We start from the raw sequence: 14,328 nt of genomic DNA, 5'->3' as shown, positions 1-14,328 counted from the left end.
CTTATAGAATCCCAATATGTATTATTTTCTATGCCTTTACTTAAACTTCTCTCTCCTTCTGGAAGGCTCCCCCTTCTCCATCCCTGACTACTTAGTAAAGGCGCAGGGCCAGACCCACGGACAGAAGAGGGGATATGGAAGGTGACCTTTGTGAGGTAAGGGCTGAGCCCCGAGGGAAGTTCCAGCAGACACTTTGTTGGGCAATTGCTCCCTTTGCCTCTGGGCCCTGGAGCACCATAACGCCGGGCCCCTGGAGCCCTGCCAGAGGCTGCAGGGCAAAGACAGCTTCTGTGGTGGACTCTTCCGGATGTGTGTCAGTTCCGGGTGAGGCTTTAAGGCTGCCAACTTCTCAGGCTGGATCTCTTGTTGGCAGACTGACAGTTTCTCTATGCCCTAGGGGCCAGCATTGTGAAGGTTTCTGCCAGGGCCTTCCAGTTTTCCACAGTTCCACGCATAGCAAGGCCTACCTTTGCCTTAGGGCCTGACTCAAGAGCAGATGGGCGAATTGGACTGTTACCCCTTTGGCTCCTGGGCTGCTTTGTGGCTTGCTCACAGTATCTAATCTGCAAGGGGCTTCTTTCTCTAAATAACTTACAAGATGGCCCCCGTTTCTCTCCTCTCTCTCTCTCTCTCTCTCTCAGCATTTATTCAACCAACCAATATTTTTTGTCTGAGATCTACACACCAGGCACTCCACTAAATACCAAGAACACAGCAATGTACAACACACACACACACACACACACACACACACACACACACACACTAACTGCCTTTGAGCTTACAGTCAGCGTGGGAGACTGACATTAAGTACAAAGACATACAGAGATTTCCTTACTACCAGTTGCGAAGGAAGGAGTATGCTGAAGGGAGAGTACAAGTTCCATGAAGGAACAGGACCTTTGTCAGCCTGCTTTGCTGTGAAGAAATGAAATGCCTCAAATGATACAAAGCAATTGATTTTCTCTTGAAGTTTTAAGTTTTTATCCTCTGTTTGTATGAGATTTGGATACATAAAAGTTATTAATGCCCTATTATGTTGGTTCCAATCATTTTCCAAGTTCCTAAAATCTAGTTAAATCTAAAAACCTGAAACATTTGATCATTACAGGCCAGTTATGTAGATGTCCTTCATTTGAGTTTATGTAATGTTTCCTCATGATTAGCCTCTGATTACACATTTTGGGCACAGTTATCATAGAAGGGGACACATGATTTCAATGTGTTCTCTTAGTGGTCATGTTCACTTTGATCACTTGGTTAGGGTGGTTTCTGCCAGTGCTCCCCATTGTGAAGTTCTTCCTTTCCCCTTTATATTACTATCCTGTGCCCCCCCCTTCGCTCCCTGCATGGACTCCAGCACCCCACACCAGGAATGGATGGCCTCCTCACGCCATTAGGGCTCCAACACTCCATGCCCAGTCTTCCCTGCACGCAGATGCCTGCCCTTACCCTGCTCTAGCTCTGACACTGAGTTTTCCCCCTTCACAGAGGTCCTTGTCACCCACTTGCTTCCCACATCCTACAGCAGGTGCCCACCTCACCGATGGCCACCCTCTGTTTGGGGCCGAACATCTCATGCTGGGTCTTTCCCCTGCCTGGACATCCTGCTCACACAGCTCAGGCCGACCCCCTGCACCTGCTTGGCATTTGATTGCCCAAATGCTGGCTCTGCAGGGACACCCTTCTCCCTGTGCTTTGGCTCTGACTTCTTCCTCCAGGCTGTCTCTTCATACACCTTGCTCCACCCCTTTTACAGGCATGGGGACTGACCTGCTCAGGAAGCGGGGTGGGGGGGAGGGATGAAAGAGCAGAAGTAGAGTTCTACCCACTTAGGACCTTCTTAGAACCCCTTAGAACCTCAGACACATCTTAGAACCCTTAGAACCTTAGAACCCTTCTTAGGACCCACTCAGAACCCCTACGATACTTTCATTCATTAAAAAAAGCATTTACTGAGCCCTAACCCTGGTGCCAGGCACTGTACTGGATGCTGAAGATACAGGGACAGGTGAGACCGCCACTTCATGGAGTTTTCGTCCTGCGTAGTTAGGAAAACAAGCAAGTGAACAGGGGCTAAGTATTGAGTGCTCTGATGACAGACCTGCAGTCAAAAGAGCATGAAGGGAGGCGGGAAAGGAGGAGAAAGAGTTAGGTGAGGGCCTTTCCAGCTACTCATCCAACATACACTGATGTAGCAATTCCTATGCGTAGCCACGGTCCTGGACACTGGGACTACAGTCATAAGTGACACAGAACTCGGCCTTCACGTAGTTTACATTCTGGTGGGGGAGACAGCTGATGAGCAAACTCAGTAAGCAAAATGTCTAGGACATCATTTGGCTTTAAGCACTATGGAGAAAAATAAAGCAGGGGAGGGGGGAGAGAACATGAGCGAGGGGCCAGGGACATTAGCAGGTGGGGGGTGGTGGTCACAATTTAAGTAGGGTGAGCAGAAGAGGCCTCACTGATAAGATGGCATTTTGTTTCCTTTATTGAAGTAAGTGCAGAAATAAGCCATGCCCGTGTGGGATGCCACATTTCAACCAGGGGGAAGGGCGAGCATCAAAGCCATGAGGCAGGAGTGAGACAGAACAAGGCTACCATGCCAGAACAGAGAAAGGAGGGGCAGCGGGGAATTAGGGCAGAAGCTCAGAGGGAGCCAGCACACTTAAGGTTGTGTAGGCCCACATAAAGGCTCTATATTTTATTCTATTTTGAAGAGAAGAGAAAGCCATTGGAGAGTTTGGAGAAGAGTGGCAAGGTCTGCTTATGTTTGAGAAGAACCAGAAGAGCAGCTGTGTGGAAGATCGACCGGAGACATGGAGGGCAAGTGTGGAGGCATGGAGACTGGTTCGAAGTCCACTGCAGGAATCCAGGTGAGAGGCAATGGTAGCCTTCTGCTCTGGTCATAGAGAAAGTAGCTTGGAAAAAGAGCCAGTAGGAGTACTGATAGATCGTATGGGGTTGGCGGAGGGTCAGGTGCTGGATAGGGAGTGAGACGATTCAGAGATCTCTCTAAGTGACTTTGAAATTTAAACAGGAAAGTGATATGTGCTCTGCATTCTAAACCGATCACTCTAGCCATTGGGCGCAAGATGGATCAGGGAAGGTCAACGTTGAATACTCGCAGGTAGTTGCGGGCTCTTCCAGCAGTCTGTCCAGATGAGCTTGTTCTGGACTAGAAAGATAGCAGGGGAGATGAAGAGAAACAGAAGGGTGTAGAACACATGACAGATGGGCAATTGATGGCATTAGCTGATGGAATGGATGTGAGAGGGGAAGAAAAGAATCAAGAATGATTGCCTTCAGCAACTAGCTGGTGCCAATAACTGAGCCAGGAAAGATCAGATGAGACACAGGTTGGGGTGGAAAGAAATTGAGACTTGTGTTCTAGCAAGGAAGCATGTGGAGTTCTGTTAGCTATCCACGTGGAGACGTTAAGTAGGCAACCGGGCATACCTCTTGGGAGCTCAGACGAGAAAGCTCCAGCTCTGAAATTTCTTATTGGGAGACTCCCCCTGCCCCACTTCCTAATCACACTCTCCCATCCCTTTACCTGTATCAGAATTAACTTGTTTTTCAATTTTATCAAGATCTCAATTCTCATCCTCCATCTTCATCCCCCAAGTCTGGCAGCCACATGCTAACATCCTGATTTTTTCTCTGGTGCAAACTTAAATATCTGCTTTGTCAAATAACCCAGCTGAAATTCGCTCTACTTTGTAATTGCTGTCATATCTGTCTTGCTAATCCTCAGTCTTGGACAAACCCAGTCATGTTTTCTTTTTCTGTTCCTATTCCTTTTATGGGTTCATACCCTGGGGTCCGGAGATGGACTTCAAGAATCCTTTAACCTGTATCAAAATTGTCCATATATGTCTGTATGTGCATTTATTGGGGCAGACAGCCCATTGTGTTTACATTTCCGAAAGGATTCGGGACCTTAAAAAAGTTTGGGAATTATTGCATTAAATGATACTGGCAAATATTAAAAACAAACAACGGTAACTAACCTAATAATAATAATTCATGTTATGGGAGCTTGGTTGGCCCCTTAATGTCACTTGGTGATGCTTTCTACTCTTCACTCCTGTTAAAAGTTCAGGGGTAGGATAAGTTTGAGGGTAAAAATACTCACAAAATTATATTGGGAGTTGATTCCTTCACTTATAGACACTTCTCAAGGCATATTGGGTATTCATCGAAGCAGGGTAGAACAGAAAGACCCTGGAGTCAGGAGGCCCAAGGGCTAGGTCCATCTCTGCCTAAAAATGAGTAGTGTGGGGGCACCTGGGTGGCTTAGTGGGTTAAGCCTCTGCCTTCAGTTTGGGTCATGGTCCCGGGGTCCTGGGATCGAGCCCTACACGGGCTCTCTGCTCAGCAGGGAGTCTGCTTCCCCCTCTCTCTCTGCCTGCCTCTCTGTCTACTTGTGATCTCTCTGTCAAATAAATAAATAAATAAAATCTTCAAAAAAAAAAAAAAAACAAACCCCAAACAAATGAGTAGTGTGTCTTTTGATAAATCACCTAACCATCTCTAGGCCTCAGTTTCTTTGTCTGTAAATAGAGTTCATAATATCTCTCCACATTTTGAGGGTTGAAATGGTAATCAACATATGTAAATGCATTTTGTACACATCTAAACTCCAAACCACATGCTGAAAATGAGAAATGGCTGAATTTTCAAAAGTATGGCATCTCCTCCTTTGAAACAAATTGAGAGGAGGAGTCACCAGGGCAAACACCTGGAAGCAATATGAAGTGGACAGAGAATTCATAATTAGTCATTGATTCAGTGTGTTTTGCAATAAACATACTCCTGGAAATATTTTGAAAATCTTCAACTGTAAATCTCCAGGCACTGAGCTGAGCCAAACAGGGAGGGGTTCTCCTTGGGTGGAATGATGAAATCCAGGATGTGTTTTTTTGGCCCCCATCCCCCATTTCCACCCCCCCCCCCAACCCACACACCATCCCCACCCCCGTTCCCTGCTGGCGGTCAGCGAGTACCTCACTCGGCAGAAATCTGGGAATGTGGTACAGCCCAAGGGCAGAAAGGGGCTGAGAGAAGACAAGACAAGCAATCATTCCTGCCAATTTCCCCTCCCCTTGCTTCTCGCCAAAAAGAAGTCTTGTCTCCACCTGGCTCTCTCCCTCCCTGTCGACTTCCTTTCTACCAGGGAGCTTTACAGTTACTTAAGAATTCTTGAAGAGTTTTCCCAGACCCCGGTGAAGGAACTTTTCGTGGTGTCGTTCCAGGAGCCCCAACAAGCAGTGGAAGCAATCTTGTCTCGGCACATGGGAAAGCCAGCCCCATATTTGCCTCCCCGTCTTCCTGCTCCGAAGTTCAGCCTAGGTGACAGAAAAGAGAGCTGCAAGTATTCAAAGTTCTAGTCCAATCTTTTCTCAGAATCCTGAGTCACTGGGGTGGTTGGCTTAGCTAAAGACTAAAAGTCGAAGCGCTGGCTTCTTGTTGAATCCTTGTGGTTAATAATTCTTCAAAAACAGATAATCCTAAGTAGTCCATATATCAACCATCACCGAGATTGTGGTGTCAGATAGTGGTGCTCCATGCAGTGTGTGCGCTGGAAGCTACTGAGGGAGTTGAGTATTGGAATCAGCTAGGACCCAACCCCAGACAGTATGATCCACTTGGTGAGAGGGTGAAGGATGGGTGAGGTGGAGGGCATTCATGTATTTTTTAAAACTCCCCAGAGAAAACAGTCTAGCAGTTCCTTAAATGATCAAGTATAGAATTACCATAGGCCCCAGCAATTCCACTCTGAGACGCACACCCCAGAGAAGTGAAAACATTTACCTACACAAATGCATGTACATAAATGGTTTAGAGCGGCATTATTCATAATAGCCAAAAGGTGGAAACAACCACATGTTTATCAGTGAACACAGAGATAAGCAAACTGTAGTGTATTCATACAATGAAATATGATTTGGCCATAAAAAATGAAATGAAGAACAGACACATGCTACAATTTGGATAAACCTTGAAAACATTAGGTTAAATGAAAGGAGCCTGTCACAAAAGGCCAAATATTATATGATTCCTTTCATAGGAAAGACTGGAATAGGAAAATCTATAGAGATAACAGGTAGATTAGGGGTTGCCTAGGGCTGGAGGTGGAGGATGGGGATAACAGGGTGACAGCTCATGGGTATGGGACTTCCTTACATTTTTTTTTATTATTGAAGTGTAATTGACATAGAATGTCATATTAGTTTCAGGTGTACACCTTAGGGATCGATAATTCTATACACTGCTCCTCTCACCATGGTAAGGGTAGTCACCGTCAGTCACCATATTGTAACGATGTTTACAATATTATTGACAATATTCCCTATGTTGTACTTTTCATCTCTGTGACTTATTTATTTTATAAGTGGAAGTTTGTGCCTCTTAATCCCGTTCATCTATGTCACCCATCCTCCTAACCATCTCCCCTCTGGCAGCCACCAGTATGCTCTCTGTGTTCAAGAATCTGTTTGGTTTTCTGTATATTTGTATGCTTGTTTTGTTTTTTAGATGCCACATATAAGTGAAACCATATAGTACTGGTCTTTACCTGATTTATTTCATTTGGCATAATGCCCTCTAGGTCCATCCATGTTGCTGTAAAAAGCAAGAGCTCATTCTTTTTCAGTGCTGAGTAATATTCATCTCTGTGTGTATGTGTGTGTGTGTGTGTGTGTGTGTGTGTGTGTGTGCACGCACGCGCACGCCACACCTTTTTATACACTCACGTATTGATGGACACCTGGGCTGCTTCCGTATCTTGGCTCTTGTAAATAATGCTGCTTCTAAGCATAGGGGTGCACATATCTTTTTAAATTAGTGTTTTTGCTTTCTTTGGGTAAATACCCAATAGCGGAATTACTGCATCATGTGGAATTTCTATTTTTAATTTTTTAAGGAACTTCTATACTGTTTTCCATAGTAGTTGCACCAGTTCACATTCTCAGCGACAGTGCATGAAAGTTCCCTTTACTTCACCTCCTCGCCAACCCTTGTTATTCCTTGTACGTTGGATACTAGCCATTCTGACTGGTGTGAGGTGATACCTCATAGTTTTGATTTGATTTTCCCCAATGATGAGTGATGTCGAGCATCTTTTTATGAGTCCGTTGCCATCTGGACGTCTTCTTTGCGAAAATGTCTATTCAGGTCCTTGCCCCATTTTTTTTAAATCAATTTTTTTTCATGTTCTTCATATGTTTTGGATTTTAACCTTTATTACATATATCGTTTGCAAATATCTTTTCCCATTCACTTGATTGTGTTTTTGTTTTGTTAGCGGTTTCCTTTGCTGTGCAGAAGCTTTTTCTTTTGATTTGATCCTAATGCTTTCGTTTCCCTTCCCTTGAGGAGGCATGTCCATAAATGGGTTGCTAAGGCCAATGGCCCAGGGAGATGACTGCTTATGTTTTCTTTCACGAGTTTTATGGCTTTAGGTATCATTTGAGGTCCTTCATCCATTTGAGTTTATGTTGTGTGTGTGGTGTAAGACAGTGGTCCGGTTTCATTCTTCTGCTGCTGCTGTCCAGTTTTCCCAGCACCATTTATTGAAGAGACTGTGGTTTCTCCATTGTGTGTTCTTGCTTCCTTTGTCATAGGTTAATTGACCGTACAGGTGTGATCTTATTTCTGGGTATGGGATTTATTTTTGAGGTGATGAAAATGTTCTAAAATTGACCGCGGTGATGGTCGCAGGTATCTGTGGATAGATTAAAGTCAGTGCAATGGGTGAATTGTATGTGTGAGTCACGTCTCAGTGAAGCTGTTTATTTTTTAAAAGATATTATTTATTCATTTTAGAGAGAGAGCATGTGCAAGCAGGGGGAGGGGCAGATGGCGAGGGAGAGAGAATCCTAAGCAAATGCCCCTCTGAGCATGGAGCCTGACACGGGGCTCGAACTCACAACACTGACATCATGCCCTGAGCTGAAACCAGGAGCAAGACCCTCAACCGACTGAGCCACCCAGGTGCCCCCACAGTTAAGCTCTCTAAAAGAGAGAGTGAGGGGGAAGATACTCCCCAGGTGATTTTAACGTGCTGCTGAGGTTGCGAACCACTGATGTGGTTGAAGGAACATGCACTTGAAGTTAGACAGACTGGAAAAAAACGATCGTGTCATTAGGTGACCCAGTTGTGGCTCTCTCTCAGCCTCATTTTCCTCATCTGGAGAAGGAAGATAGTCATTTCTGTCCCATACGCTTGGCAAGAGGATTTAGTGTGGAAAACAAATGAAGGTATGTGTAGACCCCACCTCTTAGCAAGCCTGTACTCCATTCAAGGAAGCTGTTGCCAGCATTGTTTTTCCTTTCTGCCTCAAGGCTCAGAGGGCCAGCATTAGACACAGCAGCTCTCATGGTGCAGGCTGGGTGAGGGCGATTTGAAGAGTGGAGGAGACCAAGCCAAATGCATTATCTGAATGTAGGCTCAATAAATGTCCCCTGTGCTGGAAATCATTTTTTTGGCCCCATCATAAAGCCCACAGTCTTCCCATGAGTAAGACTGCAGTGTCATTGTTCACTAAAATGCGTTTATTTTTTTTTTTCGCCTTTGAAGCTCATGGAAGAAAGACCAAACACAGGCCCACAATGGGATCTACTGGTATTCCCTTGCCTTTCATAACATATTTGCCATCAAATTGTGTCACATCTCCGGCTGGTCTCTGAGCGGTCCGCTCGCATCCGTCACCACTGGCCCTTCCCTAGAGTGGGCGTCTAAGGCCTCTTGCATAATGATTGCAAACATCCTCCATAACCACCTCCACCCCTTTGACCTCTGGCTCCTCCAGCCACAGCCACAGTGATCTTTGAAACGTGCCCTTCTGATGGAATCTGGTTTGTTTAAAGAACTTTCAGTGGTTTAAAGCCTTTCAACAGTTTCCTATCACTCTGCAGTCCAACTTCTGTCTAACCCTTCAGCCTTATCTCTTGCTACCTGCTGCCTTTAAATCACCTTTTTAAAAAAAAAGATTTTAGGGACGCCTGGGTGGCTCAGTTGGTTAAGCGGCTGCCTTCAGCTCAGGTCATGATCCCAGCGTCCTGGGATCGAGTCCCACATCGGGCTCCTTGCTCAGCGGGGAGCTTGCTTCTCCCTCTGCCTCTGCCTACCACTCTGTCTGCCTGTGCTCATGCTCTCTCTCTCTCTAATAAATAAAAATAAAATCTTAAAAAAAAAAGATTTTATTTGTTTATTTAGAGAATGAGAGGGTGTACGAAGGAAGGGGCAGACAGAGAAGGGGAAAGAATCCCAAGCAGACCCTGCACTGAGCACAGAGCCCAATGTGGGGCTCGATTCCAGGACCCCGAGATCATGACCTAAGCCGATATCAGGAGCTGGGCGCTTAACCAACTCAGTCACCCAGGCGCCCGTAAATCTCCTTTACAGTTGTCCGTTTCTCACTAAATCCAGCTGCCATATTTAGTCTGGACTCTCGCACAGCCTGCTAATGGGTTTTGGCTTCAACCATGCTCCTTTCCAATCCACCTTCCACAGGGGAGCTAGCATGACTCCTTTGCCCAAGACCCTTTCGTGCCTAAAGATAAAGATGAAGCTTCCTAGAAGTGCTACAAGACCTTCATGTCTCCTCCCTGTAGACGCCCGGACAACTGCCATCTTCCATAAGGATCACTTTGTCCGAGCCCCGGACCTCTGCGAACATTCCCACCTTCTCCGGGAAGTTCCTGGAGTTCTCTGGCCTTGTATGTCCAAATGCCCTGGAAGCTTGAAAGGTTGAAAGGATACCTCCTTCAGGACCTCTCTTCCAGCTCACCCAAGGACAGTGCTATCTGGCTTTTTAGAACCATCATATTCGGGGCACCTGGGTGGCTCAGTGGGTTAAGGCCTCTGCCTTCGGCTTGGGTCGTGATCCCAGGGTCCTGGGATCGAGCCCCACATCGGGCTCTCTGCTCAGCGGGGAGCCTGCTTCCTCCTCTCTCTCTGCCTCTCTGCCTACTTGTGATCTCTGTCTGTCAAGTGGATGAATAAAATCTTTAAAAAAAAAAAAAAAAGAACCATCATATTCTACATCGTTTCCGTCTATACCTGGCCAGCGTCTTCTTTAATGTACCATCATGTCTAAGAGGCATCTCTCTACCTCAGCTGTCGGACTGTGGAGCTTTAACCACAAGTTGCTAACTGAGGCACAGACAAGAGAGGAGGGGGACCGGAGCAACCCCTGCCCGTGCTTGGATAGGATGGCTGTGCCTGGGGGACAGAGTAATGATCCCATGTGTTGAAGCTGCGTGGATTAGAGGAGCTGTCAGAGGCTTGAAGAATGGGATGGAACTTCTCGGCAAGGGACCAGCTCCAACTAGACGTGTGTTGGAAAGGTGTGCTGGATGTATGTGTGCGCGTGTGTGGAACCGCGGGCACGGATGCTTATTTTCTACAGGTAGAAGTGTGAGTGAGTGTGTGTGTGTGTGTGTGTGTGATTGTTTAGAACTGCATGAATAGACATGCATGCACCTGGGTATGATTGTGAAGATATTAAACGTGGTTATATGTGTGTGCATAGTTGGGGGACAGGGAGGGTCTTAGCTCTAGCCCAAGCTGTGTTCACACGTGCCTGGGCATGGCCGTGAAACTGGTGGGGCGAGCCTGTCAGAAATGTCTTTGTACTAAAGGACTAAGGAGCCTCTTGGGAGAGAATTAATTCTAGGGAAAGAAAGAGTTGGGTCTACAGAATTGCCCCAGTATGAGAGCTTTACTGGCGGGTGGGAAGGGACAATTCGGAGTAGAGCGCAGTGATTGAAATTGTCTCTAGGCCAATCTCCAGGGATTCAACATCTGAGCCTTATGGGAACGCAAGAAGGTATAGTCAATAAAAATGCAAAGTGCTGTTTTACAGTAACATTTCGTTATTAAAGCACAAGTATGATTGCTTTGGGACTTAAGTAATTCACTTACATATTCAGTCAACAAGTATATAATCTCATACCTGTTCTGTCCCAGAGAGTGTGCTAAGGATTGGGGTGACAGCAGTGAATAAAGCAGACAGAACTCACATTCAAGTGTAGCCTGAAAAGGAGAGAGACGTTTTCTACCAAATCATACCAAACAGCATACACTTAGACAATTACAGGCAGAGTTGCAGCCAGTCTATAATGTATCTTTGTCTGAATTAGAAAATGGCACCTGCTCTAGGTAGCCCTAAAGCTTACCCTCTCTGAGCAGGTGAATTCAAAAGAGGCATCCACCCCCTTTCCCTGGGACAGATTCAACAACACAGGCATACTGTATGGCAAGGGAACACAGGCTGGATTTTAGACTCCTCCTTGGTGTCTCTGTTAGGCATCTCTTGTACAGTGTGCAACATGTAAAACTGTCCACAGTGGCCTTGCTGTAAGGTTCCAATGTGTCAACGGTTGCTCTGGGCTCAAGATAGTGGTACCCAGCACTAATTGTGGGGGTATCTAAGAAAAACTACTACCAGGAGAAATTATTACCCCATGAAAGTAGCAGCTGTCCCCAGTGTGAGTTGTGGAAGCCAGTGGAGGCATCTGGTATCCAGTGGATGTGATAGAGTACTTTCCAAGCTCAGTGTTACAGAGCACAAGTGTCATCTCGGTAAAGAAAATATAGTGATTCGTAGATCACACAAGACCACCCAGAGGATAGAAGCTGGAGCAGAATAGGAAAAAGAAAACACAAAAGCCACGTGGATACTGACAGTACTTATTCATGAGCACATATGTGATTCTCCCTGGAGACATCTCAAAAAAGTGTACAGTGGTAGGAGCCCTTCAAGGGGCTGAAACAGGAGGCAAGAGCGAGGAGAATGTGTGTGTGTGTGTGTGTGTGTGTGTGTGTGTGTGTGTGTGCATTCAGGTGCACGTGTCCACACATGGCCTGGGAGCTCATCTCCACATCTCATAAAAAGCATAGAGTCAAGATGTGTAACCATAGCTTCCCTGCCTCTCCACGAGGCGGGGTGCTTTTCCCTTCAGTAAAAGAAAATCCATTTGTTTAGCTAGGCAGAAAGGGTTTTCTTCAATATTGGTTGGACCATTGAATTTAGGTCCACAAAACTCAAAGTGCTATTGACAGCAACATAAGGGTATCTTTATATCTAGTCTTAGGGCTTTTCTCAGATTTAAAGAGTTCTTTGTATAAGAAGAGTATCAATCATTTAAAGAATTGTTGTATATTTACATTTTATCCTAATGTGTTGCTTTGTAAAGAATTTTTTTCTGATTATAAAAGATATATGCTAGCCTAAAGAATAAATAAATAAATTTCAAAATAATAAATAAATAAAATAATAAAATAAAATAATAAATAAATAAATAAATTTCAAAAATTCATAAAGGAAATAAAAATAAGCCATAATTTGTATATATTCATATATATCCATTAGTGTTTTGATATACTTCCATATATGTGTGTCTATGTCTACATAGATTCAAACATTTATATATGTTAGAATTATGGTGTTCTATACAATTTGATGGTCTGATTTATCACTTATTTTTATATCAAGAACATTTCCCCATATCATTATATAGTCTATAAAAATATATTTCTTAATAAATGACTGTGTAGTATTTTATTTTATGGATGTACCATAAAGGTTTTTTGCTATCATAAATAACATTTCAATAAACATCTTTTTTTAAAAGATCTTATTTATTTATTTGAGAGAGAGAGAGCATGGGGGGAGCAGAGGGCGAAGGAGAATCAGGTTCCCTCTTCAAATATACATTTTTGTGTGCCTCTTTGCTTATGTACTATAATGTATTATTGCAAGTGGAATTATTTGGTCAAGCTTATGACTATTTCAAAGATTCTAAATACATATAAATTTAAATACATATAAATTTTAAATTTATTTAAATTTATTTAAATAAACAGCCCTTTGAGATCAATCTAATGTCCACATATAGTCCTACCAGTGTGGTGTGAGTGCTCTTTTCACCACATGGTGTTAACGATGAGGATTATCTTTTTATAAAGGTCTTTGTTAATTTCATTAACAAACATAATAAAATATATGTTTTTGTTTCAGATAATATGGCTGTCTAGGTATTTGGACAGATTCCGCAAGTTGAAAACAAAACTGCTGGATAAAGTAAAAAATATATATAAATACATATATATCTTCTTAAAAGCATCGAAAAGCTAATAGAATATTAAGAATTATCAGGCCCCAATCTAAGTGAAGGGGGTAACCCAAAGAGGTAAGCCAAGCACTGAAGCAAAGTTTTCATTAAGGGCATTTGCCAAACAAGTTCAACTTGAGATTTGTTTTGTGTGTGTGTATATGATTTCTCTAGATACAAGGACAGGATATAAGGCTTAGGTCTCTACCAAGATGGTGAGTCTAATAAGGAGTCCTTGCCCTTATAAATCTAGTCTCTCAAAGGGTTACATCCTCAGTGTAAAGGTGAACCACAGATACCCACCATCCTCAGGAAAATGTATGGAAAGTTGCTTTGTTGCCTATCGGGTAGAGGAGGAGGAGTGACCATCTGTGAGGAGTTGTAACCACAGTTGGGTTCCCCTGTGGATTTAATGCCCCAGATTTACATTTCTTATGTAGTAAACAAACAAACAAAACAAGGTCAAGACAAGAGTGTAGCCCAATGTAGTCCCAGGCAAGAAGTGCCCCAAGGCATCTGGCAGAAATGAACACACATCCTCCCTGGAGAAATACGTCCTTATCCAAGGCCACAGATAATTTTCTAAGGACCAGGAGCAGCTCAGAGCTGAAAATACCTACATACACAATGAAATAAGACACCACGAGTGAGAAACAACAGGCAAGAGGAACAGATCCATAAAAACTACAGAAACTGAGATTATCAGGTACATGTTATAAAATAATTCTGGGGCACCTGGGTGGCTCAGTTGGTTGAGCAACTGCCTTTGGCTCAGGTCATGATCCTGGACTTCCAGGATCGAGTCCCGCCTCGGGCTCCCAGCTCCTTGGGGAGTCAGCTTCTCCCTCTGACCTTCTCTTCTCTCATGCTCTCTCTCACTCATTCTCCCTCAAATAAATAAATAAAATCTTTAAAAATATATAAAATAAAACAATTCCGTTTAATATGTTTAACGAGATAAAATACAAATGCTAAAAAGTCTTCAAAGAACAAGAAGCTATTAAAAAGAGCTAGCGGGGCGCCTGGGTGGCTCAGTGGGTTAAAGCCTCTGCCTTTGGCCCAGGTCATGATCCCAGAGTCCTGGGATCAAGCCCCACATCGGGCTGTCTGCTCCGCAGGGAGCCTGCTTCATCTTCTCTCTCTCTCTCTGCCTGCCTCTCTGCCTACTTGTGATCTCTGTCTGTCAAATAAATAAATAAA

This window comes from Enhydra lutris, unplaced genomic scaffold, assembly GCF_002288905.1.
Source record: "Enhydra lutris kenyoni isolate GAN:26980312 unplaced genomic scaffold, ASM228890v2 scaffoldscaffold89, whole genome shotgun sequence".
NCBI classification, from domain to species: domain Eukaryota; kingdom Metazoa; phylum Chordata; class Mammalia; order Carnivora; family Mustelidae; genus Enhydra; species Enhydra lutris.
The sequence above is the reverse complement of the archived record's forward strand: the minus strand, read 5'-3'. Positions refer to the sequence as shown.